The 19,048-nt window shown below is 38.2% G+C and overlaps 1 protein-coding gene across 20 annotated transcripts in view; it reads left to right on the top strand.

The window, feature by feature from the left end:
* SUPT3H (SPT3 homolog, SAGA and STAGA complex component) overlaps positions 1–19,048 on the top strand; it is a 554,097-nt gene that overhangs the window by 170,065 nt on the left and 364,984 nt on the right. For 10 of the 20 annotated variants that reach the window (XM_078369331.1, XM_054254049.2, XM_078369330.1 and 7 more), the window contains one exon: positions 1,606–1,692. The exons of the other annotated variants lie outside the window; for them this stretch is intronic. The gene's annotated coding sequence lies outside the window, so the exon portion shown is untranslated. The remainder of the gene's footprint in view (positions 1–1,605; positions 1,693–19,048) is intronic. 20 annotated transcript variants of the gene reach the window in all.

Here is a 19,048-nt window from a genome sequence, read left to right as displayed (position 1 = left end):
GTTGTATCTCTTTGTGTTTTTGAGCCTATGGCTTTTTATATTCAAAGTAAAGATAAGTCATCCAAAAAAGAAATACAGCCTTCATCCCTTTCCTGTTAGATAAGAGACTTCATATTAAGTTTTCCAAGATCAAATATCATATAGGAATTACCACTTAAAAATTGAAACCTTTTGCAGTGAACATAAAACTGCTCTAAAAAGGCGTATTTAAAAAAGAAAGGCAGGCTGGGTGCAGTGGCTCACACCTGTAATCCCAGCCCTTTGGGAGGCTGAAGCAGGCAGATCACCTGAGGTCAGGAGTTCGAGATCAGCTTGGCCAATGTGGCAAAACCCCATCTCTACTAAAAATACAAAAATTAGCCAGGCGAGGTGGCAGGTGCCTGTTATCCCAGCTGTCCGGGAGGCTGAGGCATGAGAATCACTTGAACCTGGGAGGCAGAGGTTGCAATGAGCTGGGATTGTGCCACTGCACTCCAGTCTGGGGGATAGAGTGAGACTCTGTCTCTAAAAATAAATACATAAATAATAAATAAAAATAAAAGAAAGGCAAACAAATGAGCTATTTCTGTATAAGCCCTATGGACTCTCTCAAAATAAATAAGAAAGGCAAACAAATGAACTGTTTCTCTACAAGCTCTATTGGACAGTAGCAGCAGTTGTGGCTCCTTCAGAATACTCAACATTGAACATTGGAATGTTTGTTACAGGCATCAACTCCTTCTATTATGAATACTTTTTGAAGACATCAGCTCCAGCACCTTTGGTGCATTAAAATTTATTACGGTAAAGTACAGTAAAAAAAAAACAGGAAACCTGTTAACAATTATGTTCAGAGAAAAAGGGTGGACTTATTCTCAACAACCACTGTGCCTTTGAGAATACCACTAGCACTTTTCTGAGTGTAAATTTACTTAGTCACTTTCAAAACAGTTTTATTAGACAAGATACAGTTTTAAATACCAATCTGGGACCAAGGTGAACAATCAGATTGAGTCAATACTTAGGAGATGCAAAATAAATTCAGTTATATTGGAGACATCCTCTAGTAAGAAATTTCCTTCACCTTTTTCCCAAAGACTCTAAAGTAATTCAAAGGAAATCATTCAGTCTAGCAATAAGCCTGATGTTGTCCACATGAGACTAACTGGTATCTATAAAGAGAATCTTTGAATCATAGAGTAATCTCTTTCTCGGTATAAGTTTATTTTTTGTATAATTTATCCAAATTCTGAAGATGGTTTATAAAAGTTTGGGTTTCATGATAAATACATAGCCTAAAAATTACCATTTTTTAAAATCACTTGAGTCTACCTCATAGCCTAGCACCATGGTATTTATGTAGAATGTCTTCAAAATCTGTTAATGTAATAAACTCATGAGTACTGCCACTAGAGATAACAAGGTTAGTGAAAAACAATAACCTCTGCCATTTAGGAGCTGATATGGCTAGGCTTTTTGTCTACACCCATATCTCATCTTGAATTGTAATCTCCATTATCCCCACATGTCAAGGGAGAGAGAGCAGGTGGAGGTAATTGAATCATGGGGGCTGTTTCCTCCATGCTGTTCTCGTGATCCGCCTTTGTTTGGCACTTCCTCCTGCAGTCTTGTGAAGAAGGTGCCTTGCTTCCTTCTCCTTCGCCTTCCATCATGGTTGTGAGTTTCCTGAGGCCTCCAGAGCCATGCTGAACTGTGAGTCAATTTAACCTCTTTCCTTTATAAATTACCCAGTCTTGGGCAGTTTTTTATAGCAGTATGAGAACGGACTAATGCAGCAGCTCAATGTAGTAGTAAAAGATTATATGTGTATACAGGCATACACATCTACAAACATACACAGTATCTATAACACAATAAACAATTTTTATTAGATGTTAAGTGATATATTAGGAAGTTTTATGTGAAGAAATAACTCAGTCTAGTATTCAGCAAAAATATGGACAAGGAAATGACTTTTTTTTTTTTAAAGTGACGAGGGTTCATTATATTGCCCAGGCTGGATTTGAATTCCTGGGGGTTAAGTGATCTCTCACCTTGACCTCTCAATTGGCTGGGACTACAGGTCTTAGTTACCATGCCTGGTTTAGAAGTAACATTTTAGATGAATCATGTGTGAGGAGAAATTAATGAAGATATTTCAGATAGGTATTTCAAAGAATGGCTATTTTAATTTTTATTCTGTACCTAATTCAGTCTAATCAAATTTCCACATATATATGTGCAAAACATTTGGAGAATATGTATGAGGAGAAATTAATGAAGGTATTTCAGATAGGTATTTCAAAGAATGGCTATTTTTATTTTTATTCTGTACCTAATTCAGTCTAATAAATTTCCATATATATGTGCAAAACTTTTGGAAAATATAATTTAGTTTCAAAACATCGGGAAGATGAGATATAAAAGCGTTTTTATAAATGTTCCTCTAAAATATAGCATATTACAAACTGTGGTTTTTTTTTTTTTTTTTTAATTAATTTTTTATTGGATTATAGGTTTTGGGGTACATGAGCAGAGCACGCAAGACAGTTGCGTAGGTACACACATGGCAGTGTGCTTTCTTTTCTTCTCCCCTTCACCCACATTTGGCTTTTCTCCCCAGGCTATCCCTCCCCACCTCCCCCTCCCAGTTGCCCTCCCCTTTTCCCCCCAATAGACCCCAGTGTTTAGTACTCCCCTTTCTGTGTCCATGTGTTCTTATTTTTCATCACCCACCTATGACTGAGAATATGCGGTGTTTCATTTTCTGTTCTTGTGTCAGTTTGCTGAGGATGATGTTCTCCAGATTCATCCATGTCCCTACAAACGACACAAACTCATCATTTCTGATTGCTGCATAATATTCCATGGTGTATATGTGCCACATTTTTCCAATCCAGTCTATTATCAATGGGCATTTGGGTTGATTCCAGGTCTTTGCTATTGTAAACAGTGCTGCAATGAACATTCGTGTACATGTGTCCTTATAGTAGAAGGATTTATAGTCTTTTGGATATATACCCAGTAATGGGATTGCTGGGTCAAATGGAATTTCTATTTCTAAGGCCTTGAGGAATCGCCACACCGTCTTCCACAATGGTTGAACTAATTTACACTCCCACCAGCAGTGTAAAAGTGTTCCTTTTTCTCCACATCCTCTCCAGCATCTGTTGTCTCCAGATTTTTTAATGATCGCCATTCTAACTGGCGTGAGATGGTATCTCAATGTGGTTTTGATTTGCATCTCTCTGATGACCAGTGACGATGAGCATTTTTTCATATGATTGTTGGCCTCATATATGTCTTCTTTCGTAAAGTATCTGTTCATATCCTTTGCCCACTTTTGAATGGGCTTGTTTGTTTTTTTCCTGTAAATCTGTTTGAGTTCTTTGTAAATTCTGGATATCATCCCTTTGTCAGATGGGTAAACTGCGAAAATTTTTTCCCATTCTCTTGGTTGCCGATCCACTCTAGTGACTGTTTCTTTTGCCGTGCAGAAGCTGTGGAGTTTGATTAGGTCCCATTTGTCTATTTTGGCTTTTGTTGCCAATGCTTTTGGTGTTTTGTTCATGAAGTCCTTGCCTACTCCTATGTCCTGGATAGTTTTGCCTAGATTTTCTTCTAGGGTTTTTATGGTGCCAGGTCTTATGTTTAAGTCTTTAATCCATCTGGAGTTAATTTTGATGTAAGGTGTCAGGAAGGGGTCCAGTTTCTGCTTTCTGCACATGGCTAGCCAGTTTTCCCAACACCATTTGTTAAACATGGAATCCTTTCCCCATTGCTTGTTTTTGTCAGGTTTATCAAAGATTGTATAGTTGTATGTATGTTGTGTTGCCTCCGGTGCCTCTGTTTTGTTCCATTGGTCTATATCTCTGTTTTGGTACCAGTACCATGCTGTTTTGATTACTGTAGCCTTGTAGTATAGTTTGAAATCCGGTAGTGTGATGCCCTCCGCTGTGTTCTTTTTGCTTAGAATTGACTTGGCTATGCGGGCTCTCTTTTGGTTCCATATGAAGTTCATGGTGGTTTTTTCCAGTTCTGTGAAGAAAGTCAATGGTAGCTTGATGGGGATAGCGTTGATTCTGTAAATTACTTTGGGCAGTATAGCCATTTTCACGATATTAATTCTTCCTAACCATGAACATGGAATGTTTCTCCATCTGTTTGTGTACTCTCTGATTTCATTGAGCAGTGGTTTGTAGTTCTCCTTGAAGAGGTCTCTTACGTTCCTTGTGAGTTGTATTCCAAGGTATTTTATTCTTTTTGTAGCAATTGCGAATGGCAGTTCGCTCTTGATTTGGCTTTCTTTAAGTCTGCTATTGGTGTAGACGAATGCTTGTGATTTTTGCACATTGATTTTATATCCTGAGACTTTGCTGAAGTTGCTTATCAGTTTCAGGAGTTTTTGGGCTGAGGCAATGGGGTCTTCTAGGTATACTATCATGTCGTCTGCAAATAGAGACAATTTGGCTTCCACCTTTCCTATTTGAATACCCTTTATTTCTTTTTCTTGCCTGATTGCTCTGGCTAGAACTTCCAGTACTATATTGAATAGGAGTGGTGAAAGAGGGCATCCTTGTCTAGTGCCAGATTTCAAAGGGAATGCTTCCAGTTTTTGCCCATTCAGTATGATATTGGCTGTTGGTTTGTCATAAATAGCTTTTATTACTTTGAGATACGTTCCATCGATACCGAGTTTATTGAGGGTTTTTAGCATAAAGGGCTGTTGAATTTTGTCAAATGCCTTCTCTGCGTCAATTGAGATAATCATGTGGTTTTTGTTTTTGGTTCTGTTTATGTGGTGAATTACATTTATAGACTTGCGTATGTTGAACCAGCCTTGCATCCCCGGGATGAATCCTACTTGATCATGATGAATAAGTTTTTTGATTTGCTGTTGCAATCGGCTTGCCAATATTTTATTGAAGATTTTTGCATCTATGTTCATCATGGATATTGGCCTGAAGTTTTCTTTTCTCGTTGGGTCTCTGCCGGGTTTTGGTATCAGAATGATGTTGGTCTCATAAAATGATTTGGGAAGGATTCCCTCTTTTTGGATTGTTTGAAATAGTTTTAGAAGAAATGGTGCCAGCTCTTCCTTGTGTGTCTGGTAGAATTCGGCTGTGAACCCGTCTGGACCTGGGCTTTTTTTGTGTGGTAGGCTCTTAATTGCTGCCTCAACTTCAGACCTTGTTATTGGTCTATTCATAGTTTCAGCTTCCTCCTGGTTTAGGCTTGGGAGGACACAGGAATCCAGGAATTTGTCCATTTCTTCCAGGTTTACTAGTTTATGTGCATAGAGTTGTTTGTAATATTCTCTGATGATGGTTTGAATTTCTGTGGAATCTGTGGTGATTTCCCCTTTATCATTTTTTATTGCATCTATTTGGTTGTTCTCTCTTTTCTTTTTAATCAATCTGGCTAGTGGTCTGTCTATTTTGTTGATCTTTTCAAAAAACCAGCTCTTGGATTTATTGATTTTTTGAAGGGTTTTTCGTGTCTCAATCTCCTTCAGCTCAGCTCTGATCTTAGTTATTTCTTGTCTTTTGCTGGGTTTTGAGTTTTTTTGGTCTTGGTCCTCTAGCTCTTTCAATTTTGACGATAGGGTGTCAATTTTGGATCTCTCCATTCTCCTCATATGGGCACTTATTGCTATATACTTTCCTCTAGAGACTGCTTTAAATGTGTCCCAGAGGTTCTGGCACGTTGTGTCTTCGTTCTCATTGGTTTCGAAGAACTTCTTTATTTCTGCCTTCATTTCGTTGTTTACCCAGTCAACATTCAAGAGCCAGTTGTTCAGTTTCCATGAAGCTGTGCGGTTCTGGGTCTGTTTCTGAATTCTAAGTTCTAACTTGATTGCACTATGGTCTGAGAGACTGTTTGTTATGATTTCAGTTGTTTTGCATTTGTTGAGCAGTGCTTTACTTCCAATTATGTGGTCAATTTTAGAGTAGGTGTGATGTGGTGCTGAGAAGAATGTGTATTCTGTGGATTTGGGGTGGAGAGTTCTGTAAATGTCTATCAGGTTTGCTTGCTCCAGGTCTGAGTTCAAGCCCTGGATATCCTTGTTGATTTTTTGTCTGGTAGATCTGTCTAGTATTGACAGTGGAGTGTTAAAGTCTCCCACTATTATTGTGTGGGAGTCTAAGTCCTTTTGTAAGTCCTTAAGAACTTGCCTTATGTATCTGGGTGCTCCTGCATTGGGTCCATATATGTTTAGGATCGTTAGCTCTTCTTGTTGTATCGATCCTTTTACCATTATGTAATGGCCTTCTTTGTCTCTTTTGATCTTTGTTGCTTTAAAGTCTATTTTATCGGAGATGAGAATTGCAACTCCTGCTTTTTTTTGCTTTCCATTTGGTTGGTAAATCTTCCTCCATCCCTTTATTTTGAGCCTTTGTGTATCCTTGCATGTGAGATGGGTTTCCTGGATACAGCACACTGATGGGTTTTGGCTTTTTATCCAATTTGCCAGTCTGTGTCTTTTGATTGGTGCATTTAGTCCATTTACATTTAGGGTTAATATTGTTATGTGTGAATTTGATACTGCCATTTTGATGCTAAGTGGCTGTTTTGCCTGTTAGTTGTTGTAGATTCTTCATTATGTTGATGCTCTTTAGCATTCAGTGTGATTTTGGAATGGCTGGTACTGGTTGATCCTTTCTATGTGTAGTGCCTCTTTTAGGAGCTCTTGTAAAGCAGGCCTGGTGGTGACAAAATCTCTGAGTACTTGCTTGTTCGCAAAGGATTTTATTTTTCCTTCACTTCTGAAGCTCAGTTTGGCTGGATATGAAATTCTGGGTTGAAAGTTCTTTTCTTTAAGAATGTTGAATATTGGCCCCCACTCTCTTCTGGCTTGTAGTGTTTCTGCCGAGAGATCTGCTGTGAGTCTGATGGGCTTCCCTTTGTGGGTGACCCGACCTTTCTCTCTGGCTGCCCTTAGTATTCTCTCCTTTATTTCAACCCTTTTGAATCTGACGATTATGTGCCTTGGGGTTGCTCTTCTTGTGGAGTATCTTTGTGGTGTTCTCTGAATTTCCTGCAATTGAGTGTTGGCCTGTCTTGCTAGGTGGGGGAAATTTTCCTGGATGATGTCCTGAAGAGTATTTTCCAGCTTGGATTCATTCTCTTCGTCCCCTTCTGGTACACCTATCAAACGTAGGTTAGGTCTTTTCACATAGTCCCACATTTCTTGGAGACTTTGTTCATTCCTTTTTGCGTTTTTTTCTCTGATCTTGGTTTCTCGTTTTATTTCATTGAGTTGGTCTTCGACTTCAGATATTCTTTCTTCTGCCTGGTCAATTCGGCTATTGAAACTTGTGCATGCTTCACGAAGTTCTCGTATTGTGTTTCTCAGCTCTTTTAATTCATTCATATTCCTCTCTAAGTTATCCATTCTTGTTATCATTTCCTCAAATCTTTTTTTAAATCTTTTCTCAAGGTTCTTAGTTTCTTTGCATTGATTTAATACATGATCTTTTAGCTCACCAAAGTTTCTCATTATCCACCTTCTGAAGTCTAATTCCGTCATTTCGTCACAGTCATTCTCCGTCCAGCTTTGTTCCCTTGCTGGTGAGGAGTTTTGGTCCTTTCTAGGAGGCGAGGTGTTCTGGTTTTGGGTGTTTTCCTCCTTTTTGCGCTGGTTTCTTCCCATCTTTGTGGATTTGTCCGCTGGTCGTCTGCGTAGTTGCTGACTTTTCGATTGCGTCTCTGAGTGGACACCCTGAATGTTGATGATGAAGTATTTCTGTTGCTTGGTTTTCCTTCTACCAGTCTAGCCCCTTCGCTGTACGAGTGCTGAGGTCTGCTCCAGACCCTGCTTGTCTGGGGTGCACCTCTAGCAGCTGTGGCACAGCGATGGATGCTACCAGTTTCTTTTTCTGCTATCTTTATCCCAGGATGGTGCCTGCCTAATGTCAGTCTTTTGGATATAGAGGGGTCAGGGAGCTGCTTGAGGAGACAGTTTGTACTTTATAGGGGTTTAATTGCTGAGCTGTGAGCTGTGTTGTTCATTCAGGGCTGTTAGGCTGCTATGTTTGATTCTGCTGCAACAGAGCTCATTAAAAAAACCCTTTTTTTTTCTCAAATGCTCTGTGTTGAGGGGTTTGGGCTTTATTTTTGGATGTCCGTTGAGGTCCTGCCCAGCTAGGATGCAGACTAGCCACTGTTTGCCTGCCGAGGCTCCGCCCTGCTGTTGTGAGGCTCACCCTGGCTCCGCTGTTCTGCTGTTCTCTGCCACGCCCTGCGTCGGAGTCTCTCTGTTGTAGCGGGTTGCCTCGGCGACGGCAGGCTGCGTCAGCAGTGGGCGTGTATCTCAGTTGGGGCGGGTTACCTCGGTAATGGTGGCCGCCCCTCCCCCTCAGAGCGTCTCGGGCCGTCTGCACGGGGCTTGTTTGAAATCGGGGTTTTGTTCGTCCCACTGGGCCAATCCTAACGCTCTGTTCCTGCAATCCCCTGGGCTGGCCCACTGTTCAAGTCTAGCTCAGTCTCAAGTCCAGCCCTCTCACGTCTCCAGTTGCCGGTTCAACGGGGCACCGGGACAAGTGCGCCCTGTGGGGAGTGCTGGGTAGGGCCGGCCGCCGCCACCCCCGGCTTCGCCAGGCGGAATATCTGCCTGGCGTCCCGCGTCTCCTCTTCACTTGGGAATTTCCCCGTTCCGTGAGCAACAAAGATCAGTCTGGAAATCCAAACTGTGTTCTTAGAGTATTTTGTAAAGGTGCTGTTTTATAGCTCATAAAAGTGAAAGGTATTTTAAGCAGTTAACATTTAAGCTGCATTATGGCTGTTGATGTTCCTGTTGACCAATTTTTCTCTTATTTACTTCATTTTATGCTCAGTAATTCTTAACTTGCCTCATGGTCTGTATCTTAGATTTGGAGCATAGATTATAGATTTGGAAGAAAGAGGTCAGAATCTTTGATAACAATATACTTAAGTACCCTTATGTGATAAGAGAGGAACCAAACTCCAGAGATGTAAAAGATTGATTTCTGATTTATTTAGAGAAAGGCAATACTTAACATATTAATTATACTCCGGCTTTATAACTAGAATGTGTCTTTATGCCTGTTGACAAACCTGAGGATCACAGCAATGAGTTATCCTGCCTATGATCACATAGAATGTTAATGGGAGAACCCAGATTAAAACTGTTGATTCTTAACCACTGTTCAGTATTTCAGTAAGAAGGGCTGCACATTAAAAAGTATTTTTCAGGTTTCTTCACTTTTGGATGTTGAGGCCTAGTTGCTGAGGTAAGCTAGAATGAAAGGTTAGAATCAGGTGGATTCTATTCATCCCTGAATGAAAGAATTACTGGTTTAGATCCCCAGTCAAACCACTGGGGCCACAAACATGCACTATTTTCTAGTAACTCTTTGGGCAACAGGGGCACAAAGGTAAAAAGGCAGAGGGCAGTGAGGTGAGTAGAACAATAAAGTAGGTTTTGATAGTGCAAAGTGAGCAGTACTGTAATATTCTTTTGGTTAAACATGGTGGGGGCATCAGTGATATCTTCCCCTCGAAAGATGACAGTTAAATTGAAGTTTGCTATTGGCAGGAGTTAAAGAAGTGTTAATGCCTTTGAAGCCTGTATCTCTTAGGCTTTTGAAGTTTGTATGTGGCCTTTTCTGGCTCTTTGCTGGTAAGTTCTCCCCAATACCAAGATTCCAAGTCTCAGTTTACACAGTAGGGTTTACAGTAATTGGTTGGTTTAGAACCATTAGAAATAAACTGTATGTACTACAGATGACAGATACCAGGGATAAAAACATTTAATGAAAAGTGGCTGGCTTTCTTAGGTAACAGAGATCAGCTCTGGAATTTGATAAACATGGTTTGATTTAAATTCTGCTCCTACAATATGTGACCATGCATAAAGCAGGTAATCTCGGTGAAACACTAGTTTTGTAGATTAAATGAAATTTTGTTTATAAAACTCTTAGCACAGGGCCTGATATACTGCTTTTATTAATAAAATGAACTTGTGTTTGTAATTGCAAAAATGTAATTGTTAGTACCTGTTACTTTGATGCGAAGTTCATGCTTAAAGTAGTGGAGAAAATGTTCTAAGTTTATAAAAGATATGTTTTTTGAAGAAATCCACAAATAATTTACTAATACAGTTCTAAGTGTGTGGTATCAGGATGTTCAGTGTTTGATTATTTGTATGTACCTTCTCCAGTGCTTGGACATCTATATGTTTTATATACATCTTTATTTCATTACATATTGAAGCTGAGAAGTTTTTGATACGTTTTGAATTTTTGTCTTGTTGAGTTTTTCAGATTTGAAGTATAGCCAGTATAATTCCTCAACTACTAATTTTTAAAAATATCTAAGGATTTATCTTCAGACTCTTTTTTTCTTTTTTTGGGCATATTGGGTTTCTATTTAATCATAAGTCATCAGTTGTGTTCCTGTTTAATCATAATTGTGATCCCTTGCTTCAAAGAGTTTACACTCTGAGATGGTCAGGATTGTTACAGATAAATACAGGGTAATGTAAAGATAATATTTTATAAATAAATGACCATATTCCACTGGAATCCCATCACTTTTTAAAAAGCAAATAGAGGCCAGGCGCAATAGCTCACACCTGTAATCCCAGCACTGGGAGGCTGAGGTGGGTGGATCAGGAGTTGGAGACCAACCTGGTTAACATGGTGAAACCCCATCTTTACTAAAAATATAAAAATTAGCCGAGCATGGTGGTAGACATCTGTAATCCCAACTACTCAGGAAGCTTAGGCAGAATCAGTTGAACCTGGGAGGCAGAGGTTGCAGTGAGCTGTAACTGCGCCAATGCACTCCAGCCTGGGCGACAGAGCAAGACTCCGTCTCAGAAAAAAGAAAAAAAAAAGCAAGTGGAATTTTTGTTAATGCCTTACCAGAAGGGTATAATATCGGAATAGTCATCTGCATTTTATGACAGCTAGGTGTTGTCATTACATAAGATCTTAATCTTTTATCAGTTTTGAAGTGACTCACTGTTCATGTTGGGGAAACTGGTTTGAAAGGTCCTCTTCAGTTATAAGACATAAAAATGCCATGGTGGTTTTGAGTTTTGATTAAAAATAGCATGTACTGATTTCTGTGTAGGTATACTTAGCATATTTGTTTATATTTATTCAGCATTGGTGTTGCCTTTATTTCTAGCAAATATTTCTTAAGAGTATTTTTGCCTTGTTTGTGTTGTAAAATACAGAAATAACAAAAATGAATGTATAAATTTATACGCAATTTATAATGTTAAATAAGGTATTCATTTTAGAAAAGCATATGACAGGTTGCTTTTTTCCTTTGATTGTATGTACCTTCTGATAAACTAGTGCCCTGAAATTAAAATTTGTTTTCAACATCTTAGTGCTCATGCTTAAAACTAATACAGATACAAAAAATGAATACCTTTCAGAAATTTGGACAGTTACTAGAAATTAAAATACATCAGTAGCTAACATGCATATAATACTTTACTATTTATAGAACCAGTATGTCATTTTTTATTCTACCGCCAATGTATGGGAATGTTACTGTCTCAGAGCTCTTACTTGACTTGATTATATTATAGCACTTTGACACCACCAAGACGTTTGCCTCTAGATTCTGTGCTCTTTCTTTATTCCTCAAGGAAGTGTCTTGATTTTAAAATTATTATCATGCATATTGGACTTACGATATCACAGAGTTAAAGTTATATGACATTCCATTGCATTTTGGAAAAGAAAATTAAGAGAGAGAAGTCATGCTAACATTCTTGTTTTAATACTTAGAAATGACAGCTCTGAAGATGCTAGAGAAATGTTAAGTCCTTTGGAAGTAAAAGTAATGGTAGTATCTAAGTTAAGTAAAAGCAAATTACCATATTCACATTCTCAACACAAATTCAGGGGACTACTAGATTCAGAATTTTAAAGAAAAAGAAAAAGAAAACTAAAGCACCTTTCTTCAGTAGTCATTTGTATTTCAGTAATGATGTATTAACACGCCTTTTAAAGATTATGATAACCTATACAGATAGGTTTTAGTTTCCTTAAACAGAATTTCACTGAACTGATTTCACCTACAGGAGATTTGTGGATGTAGTCAACAGTCAATTAACATAAACATTTTATTTGGCTGGAGAGGGCAAAGTTTTTCTGTAGAAAGTTGGTGGTGGGGGGAATGTGTTCTTTATTTGTAGACTGAAGAAAATTTCATGTTACTGTTTGGTTTTAATACAAAAAAAATTTGAGGAAACACAAAGTACTACTCAAAAGTTTTAATTGTTTTTAATTCAGCAAGACTCACATTTGCATCCAGTGTAGGACAATGTCTTATAGAATTATTCAAAAATGATTTTTTTCTTGTTCTGTCAGCCCTAGGAGTGACAACATCTCTGTAGCTATTAAAATATTAATAGTATGCCCTTTTAAGAGCTAAGTTTTCTTACCTAGAAGTCTACCAAGAGTTTTTTAAATCATAGTCTGTCCTAAATCAAAGTGAGGCACCTATTAACTTTCTGTGTTGAAAGGGAGAAGTGGGAAGTCTGAAGGCAAGCTCCAGGAGTCTGACTTAATGTGTGACCATTCCACCCCCTGGGGCTGTACCCTGTGGATCTATTTTGAGCTGCCAGACTCAAAAGTAAATAATTTTATTTAACATCTTCTTTATATACTGGTTTAAACCTTAACTTTGTAAGTTAAAAAAAATGACATTGTAAGCAGTATAGCCTTCTTAACTGATTTTATTTTCATATGCTTTGACTACAGTCCTTGAAATCATAGGATGATTCTTGCAGATTTTAAATGTATTACAGTTCTGCTAGAAAATAATAAAACTACATTTTACAGAATGAGACTCTTAGATTATTAAGGTTGCTCATCAAGGAGCTACTGCAGAATAATCTGAAGAGGTTTTCCACAAATTTCTCCAGATAATTTGATTGGATATTTTTATAGATTGTGGTCATACAAAATGCTTTTAAAAGACTCTAAACCCTAATATTAAATTGTAAGCAAATGTAAGATAGGACCTGAACATATAAAAACATTTTTTTATGTTCAAGCAACATTTTGGATAGTTCTTACAATAAACACTCAATAATTCTGATTTGGAATAATGTAGCATCTTGTGCTACACACACTTGGATCATAGCCAATGTTTATTTCGTGTGGGAGCCTTTTTTACAGTTTTAAGTATAAATTTAATTTTCCTCATTATTTAGAATAATTTTAATAATTTAGAATGATTTTTATTTCCACAGAATAATTGGTTTGCTTTATGTGTAACAGCAGCATAGTTTTGACTCTGAAAATAAGAATGCATTTGAATAGTAAAAAAATGAGTCATGGAGTTAATCTGAGACAAAATTATACCACTGATTTGGCTTAATTTTTTTCCCTCATCCGTCAATGAATGTGTTGAGACAGATTTCGGCTCTAAAATATATGAATGTTTTTGTAATTGTAAAGAAAAAATATGTGGACCCTATTTATGTACTCCTTTTAAAATTATCTGATCTATTACAGTTGGGACTTTATACTCATCACTACATTAAAATCTTTCATTCAAAGTTCAGCATTGCCACAGGAATTAACAAGTCCAGTTGTGTTTCTTCAGCACCAGATCAGCAGAATCTGATCAGTTTCTAACAACTTCTGGCTGATTTTTTGAAACAATTCAAGTCCCTTTATGATGTTGAATGGCACTGACGGCTCTTCAGAGTTTAAGCTAAGCTTTTGCTCTTAGCTCTGGTAGCAAAACACTTTCCTTTCCCATACTATGCCAGGTGCATGTATACTTACCTTCCATTGTTCACAGTGTTCACTTTACCTGGAAACAACCAGAATCCAACCTACTCTGGCCCAGATTTACCTGAGCTTCATGGAATCAGAGATTTAGGCGCAGAGTTTATAAGTAATTTAAAAACAGATGCAGCCAGGATTTTACCTTGGGTCTTACTATTTACTGTGTGAATCCCAGATATCTGAGACAGGTCTTGGTCACTTTAGAAATGTATTTTGCTAAGGTTAAGGGTACACCTGTGATATAGCCTCAGGAGGTCCTGAGGACATGTGCCCAAGGTGGTCGGGCTATAGCTTACCTTTATACATTTTGGGTAGATATGAGTGCCAATGGAAATGCTCATTGGACCATTTTGGGTTTTGGATTTTTGGATTAGGGATGCTGAACCAGTATAATGCAAATATTCTAAAATTCTAGAAAATTTGAAATCTGAAATACTTCCGATTCCAAGTGTTTTGGATAAGGGATATTCAGCCTGTTACTGTATCCTAACATAAATTGTGAGGTTCCTAGAAAGCAGTAGTGCCTTGAGGAATGCAGATAAACAATTTTCCAAACAAACTAAAAGCAAATGAGTATAATTGATTCTCTGGTGAGAGATACACTTTCATATGACTTAAGAAGTGAACTTTATTTTGCCATTGTCAGAATCAAAACTTGAGTAAGGATATTGCTGTATTTCATCAAAGTTTGTAAATGTTTCTCTCAATGTTTTTATCCTCTAAATTGTTCTTATTCCAGCTAGAAAGAAAAGAAAAATTAGCCAAAATCACAAAAGTCTTTATGTCCCAGAAGTTTTCATTGAATGCTACAATTCCTAGTGTAAAAAATGTTGAGTTTGACCAAAAGATACAGATGATCAAAACGTTAAAATTATAAAGCAGAAAATATAGCACATAAGCAAAGACAAAAGGTAAGAAAAATCCACCCCCACACCTAATTAGCCTTACTACCAAAAATTACTCCAAAAAGGTTTCTTAACATGACTTCATCTCAATCTTTCAGATAGGGACACGAATCCTAGCAACTTCACAGAAAAGTGCTTAGTTACCATTTAGTAAGCCCATGGAGAGCAGTGGAGCCAGGTGTAAAGTTCCAAGAGAAATTCCAAGAGACCATCAGACTTTGGTATGCTTGAAAAGCATTCTTCTGGTTGCCATCACCTCTTTTCCTCTTTGTTCTTGCTGTGCTTTAGGTTAGTGTGGGAAGAAAGCAATGACTTTGGCTTGGTTTTATAGTATGTACACTCCTGTGTTTTAACCCCTTAGCCCATTTGAAGAATCCTACCAAAGAGCACTTTTATACTGTGAGGTTGTGTCTTTTCAGAGATCTTAATGTGCTCCTGCCAATTCAAATTTAAGACTTTTTATTAAATCAAAAAACTATTTGATTATCTTATTGATACCCAATAAGACATGTAAGAGTAGAATTGTAATTGCTTGGTTATGTAGTGTGTGTTTACTGTTTAAAAAACTGCTGAAGTATTTTCCAAAGTGGTGTACAACTTTACTTCCCTGCCAGCAATGCATGAGAGTTCTAGTTACTCATATCCTTGTGAACACTTGCTCTTGTCAAATGAGAATATGACTACTAGAAATCTGGGTACTATTTGTCAACTAGTACCCAGATTTCTAGTTACTTTTATTCTCATCAAAACACTTGCTTTTTAACTTTTAGCCATTCTAGTGGGTATGTAATGGTATGTAAGTGTGGTTTTAATTTGCATTCCGTAATGACTAATCATGTTGGACGGCTTTTCATGTGCCTCTTAGCCATTCAGATATCTTCTTCATTGGTGAAGTATTTATTCAGTCCTCCAGTCAGTTATTTTTGGGATTTTTGCTTTTTGTTTTATCTTCTTACTGAGTCGTGAAATTTCTTTTTTCTCTCTTTTTTCTTTTCTTTCTTGCATTCTTTCTTTGTTTCTTTTCTTTTTTTTTTTTTAAGGCAGAATCTTTTTCTGTCACCCAGGCTGGGGTGCGGTGGTGTGATCTCAGCTCACTGCAACCTTCGCCTCCTGGATTCAAGCAATTCTCCTGCCTCAGCCTCCTGAGTAGCTGGAATTACAGGTGCCTACCACCTCGCCCGGCTAATTTTTTTATTTTTAGTAGAGATGAGATTTCACCATGTTGGCCAGGCTGATCTTGAACTCCTGACCTCATGATTCACCCGCCTTGGCTTCCCAAAATGCTGGGATTACAGGCATGACCGCACTCGCCCTCTCCTTTTTCTCCCTCCTCTTCTCTCCTCTCTTTTTGAGCCAGGGTCTCACACTGTCACCCAGGCTCAAGTGCAGTAATGCAGTCATAAGCTCCCAGATTCAAGCAGTCTTCTCACCTTAGCCTACTAATTAGCTGGAATCACAAGCTCAAGCCACCACCTCCAGCTAATTTTTAAATTTGTTGTAGGAATGACCCCTCCCTGTGTTACCTTGGCTGGTCTTGAATTCCTCAGCTCAAGTGCTTCTCTTGCCTTGGCATCCCAAAGTCCTAGGATTGCAGGCATGAGCCACTGTGCCTGGCCTACATTTCTTTATTTAGTCTAGATACATACCCTTATCAGTTATGTGTTTTACATATATTTTCCTCCAATATGCATCTTATTTCTTCTCTTTCTGGGATTATAGTTTTATGTATGTTAGATCATTTGGTGTTGTCCCACATCTCTTATGTTCTCTGTTCCCTTTCAGTCTGTTTTTTTCCCTTTGTTTATAAGTTTAGTTCACTTTTGTTCACCTGTCTTTAAGATTTTGGAGTCTTGCTTTAGCTATATTCTTACTCTTAATAAGCTCATCTAACAAATTTATCTCTGATGTTCTGTTTTTTATTCTTAGCACTTTCATTTGGTATTTTTTTTGTATGTTTGTTTCTCTTCTGCAGTCCTCTGCATATTGTGCCCTTTTCCACTAGAACCATTGACATATTAATACTAGTTAATTTAAATTCTTTTACAGTATTTCTAACATCTGGATTATCTCTGATACTAGATTTGTTGATAACTTTATTTTTTGGCAATCATTGTGTTTATGTGTTTTATAATTTTTTATTTGGAATGCTGGATAATGCTTTTTTTTTCCTTTTTGACAGAGTCTTGCTCTGTTGCCAGGTGCCAGGCTGGAGTGCAGTGGTGTGATCTCAGCTCACTGCAACCTCTGCCTCCTGGGTTCAAGCAATTTTCCTGCCTCAGACTCCCAAGTAGCTAGGACTACAGGTGCATGCCCCCACACCCAGCTAATTTTTGTATTTTTTAGTAGAGATGGGGTTTCACAATGTTGGCCAGGGTGGTCTTGATCTCCTGACCTCGTGATCTGCCCGCCTCAGCCTCCCAAAGTGCTAGGATTACAGGTGTGAGCCACCATGCCTGGCCTGGATAATGCTTTTAAATGGACAGTATAGATTGTGCTAAAGAGTATTTAATCCTGGAAATAGGCTTGTCTCTTCTTAAGTGTGAATGTTAGAGTCAATCAGTAGTTGAGCTATTGTGGACTTTGGTTTCTACATTCATTTTTAGTATACTAGGCTTCAGTTCCCTCGAGTAGAAAATAATGTTACCTTGTGTTTTGTATGGGCTCTCTGGTTTTTCCCAATGTTCCAGCTCCTTTAGGACAGCTTTCATCAGTGCCTGTAAGGTTGCATCACACACACGGAATTTGTCTCTGTGCTCTTGCTCTTCCCCCAGCAGTAAACTGCTGTTCCTTGTTATTGGATGTGAAGCTTGCAGTGGAAACAGGATGGAAATTTCTTAGTTCTCAACCTTAATCTTAGGTGGGCCCTGCATACATGTGCCTTGTGGGGTGTGACTTTCTTTGTGTACATGGCTCACCCTCCTATGCAACCAAACTTTGGCTTGTTTCATTGGGTCTTGGGCTTTAGAGGACTTCTGCTAAAGTCTTGACCTAAGGTTTCCTGCTGCTTCTCTGGTGGCTTGAACTTCTGTTTGGTATGAGAGAACAATTATTGTGTATCCCTATATCCTAAAGTAGAGGCAGAACTTCCAAAAAATTTTAATATACTTTTTAAAATATGAAGAAAAGTGGGATGAATTTTTGTGACAAAATTAAGTTCACAAAGAAATACCTATTTATGGCAAGCTGCTTTGTGAAACACTCCTCAGACTGTCTGGTATACATGTTACTCTTCTCTGACCTTAGGGGAACTTTTGTGGAAAGTTTGAGAAGTACCAAGTCTTAGGCCAAGCAAAAAACAAAGGCAGAAAAACCCACCTTAAAACACTGGTGAGTCATCAGAGAGGCAGACACTTGTAGGTTGACTAATAAAGCACTCATTCCCTAACTCTTCTCTTGTTTACCTGTATAAAGGAGACTGGAAAAGCTAAATACAGTAATTTTTGTGATTCTTGGTAGTTAGATTCTGTAATGTCACCATGAACACTGAATTAGCGAATTCTAAACTATTGTTCCTAAGGAATATACGAACATACACATATACACTTCGTAAAGATGATGTAATCTTAATCCAGAAAACAGCTCATCGAGAAACCGAGGGTCAGAGTGTTAACTGACTTTCTGATGCACCAGAATCCCAGAGTTGGGATTCACACCCATCCAGCTGCTTCCAGAGCTGGAGCTACTTCCACCATACTGCACTGCCCACTACAGTCTCTGTCCTCTGATGGTCATCTCTGTATGAGAGCTGAAACAAGAAGGCAGAGTTTCTCCTTATTAGACCTTAGCTGGGAACATGTGCATCAGCTACTCATGTTTTTCAGCGCTCTACATGTTTACTAATGATCACAAAAACACAGCAAGTACTGATTTTGGGGTTACAAGTAAATTTTGTTGAGTAGGCTGATTCACAAATATGGGATTGTAAATGAGGATCAACTGTATTTACTTTTAAGATCTCCCTAATAGTTAGGGATGGGTATGTGACAGAGTTCTTCTAGTTAAAGATAAGTAATTAAATGTCTGCTGAGGAGCTTTTTTTTTTTTTTTTTTTTTTTTTTAATAAAAGTGACAGGTGACTGGTGCTGCATCACCATTTCTGATTTAATGTTGATTTGAGTTGAAAAGTATGTCAGTGATCCTCTGACAACAAGGTAACAAGTGTAAAGATGAAAAGCAGGACTGTAATGTGAAAAGATAGTGGTGCTTGACTATAGCAATGAGCAGCTAAACCCATCCTAGCAACCACCTACCGGCAGTCATTTTAATTGAGAAAAATAACTGCCTACATATTTAAACCACTGTTGGTTAAGCTTTCTGTTATTTGGAAGAGAATGGTTTCCTAATTGACATAGCCAATAATCCAGCTTTTATTTAAGT

The sequence above is a fragment of the Callithrix jacchus genome, chromosome 4, assembly GCF_049354715.1.
Source record: "Callithrix jacchus isolate 240 chromosome 4, calJac240_pri, whole genome shotgun sequence".
In the NCBI taxonomy this organism is placed as follows: domain Eukaryota; kingdom Metazoa; phylum Chordata; class Mammalia; order Primates; family Cebidae; genus Callithrix; species Callithrix jacchus.
The sequence above is the reverse complement of the archived record's forward strand: the minus strand, read 5'-3'. Positions and strand labels throughout refer to the sequence as shown.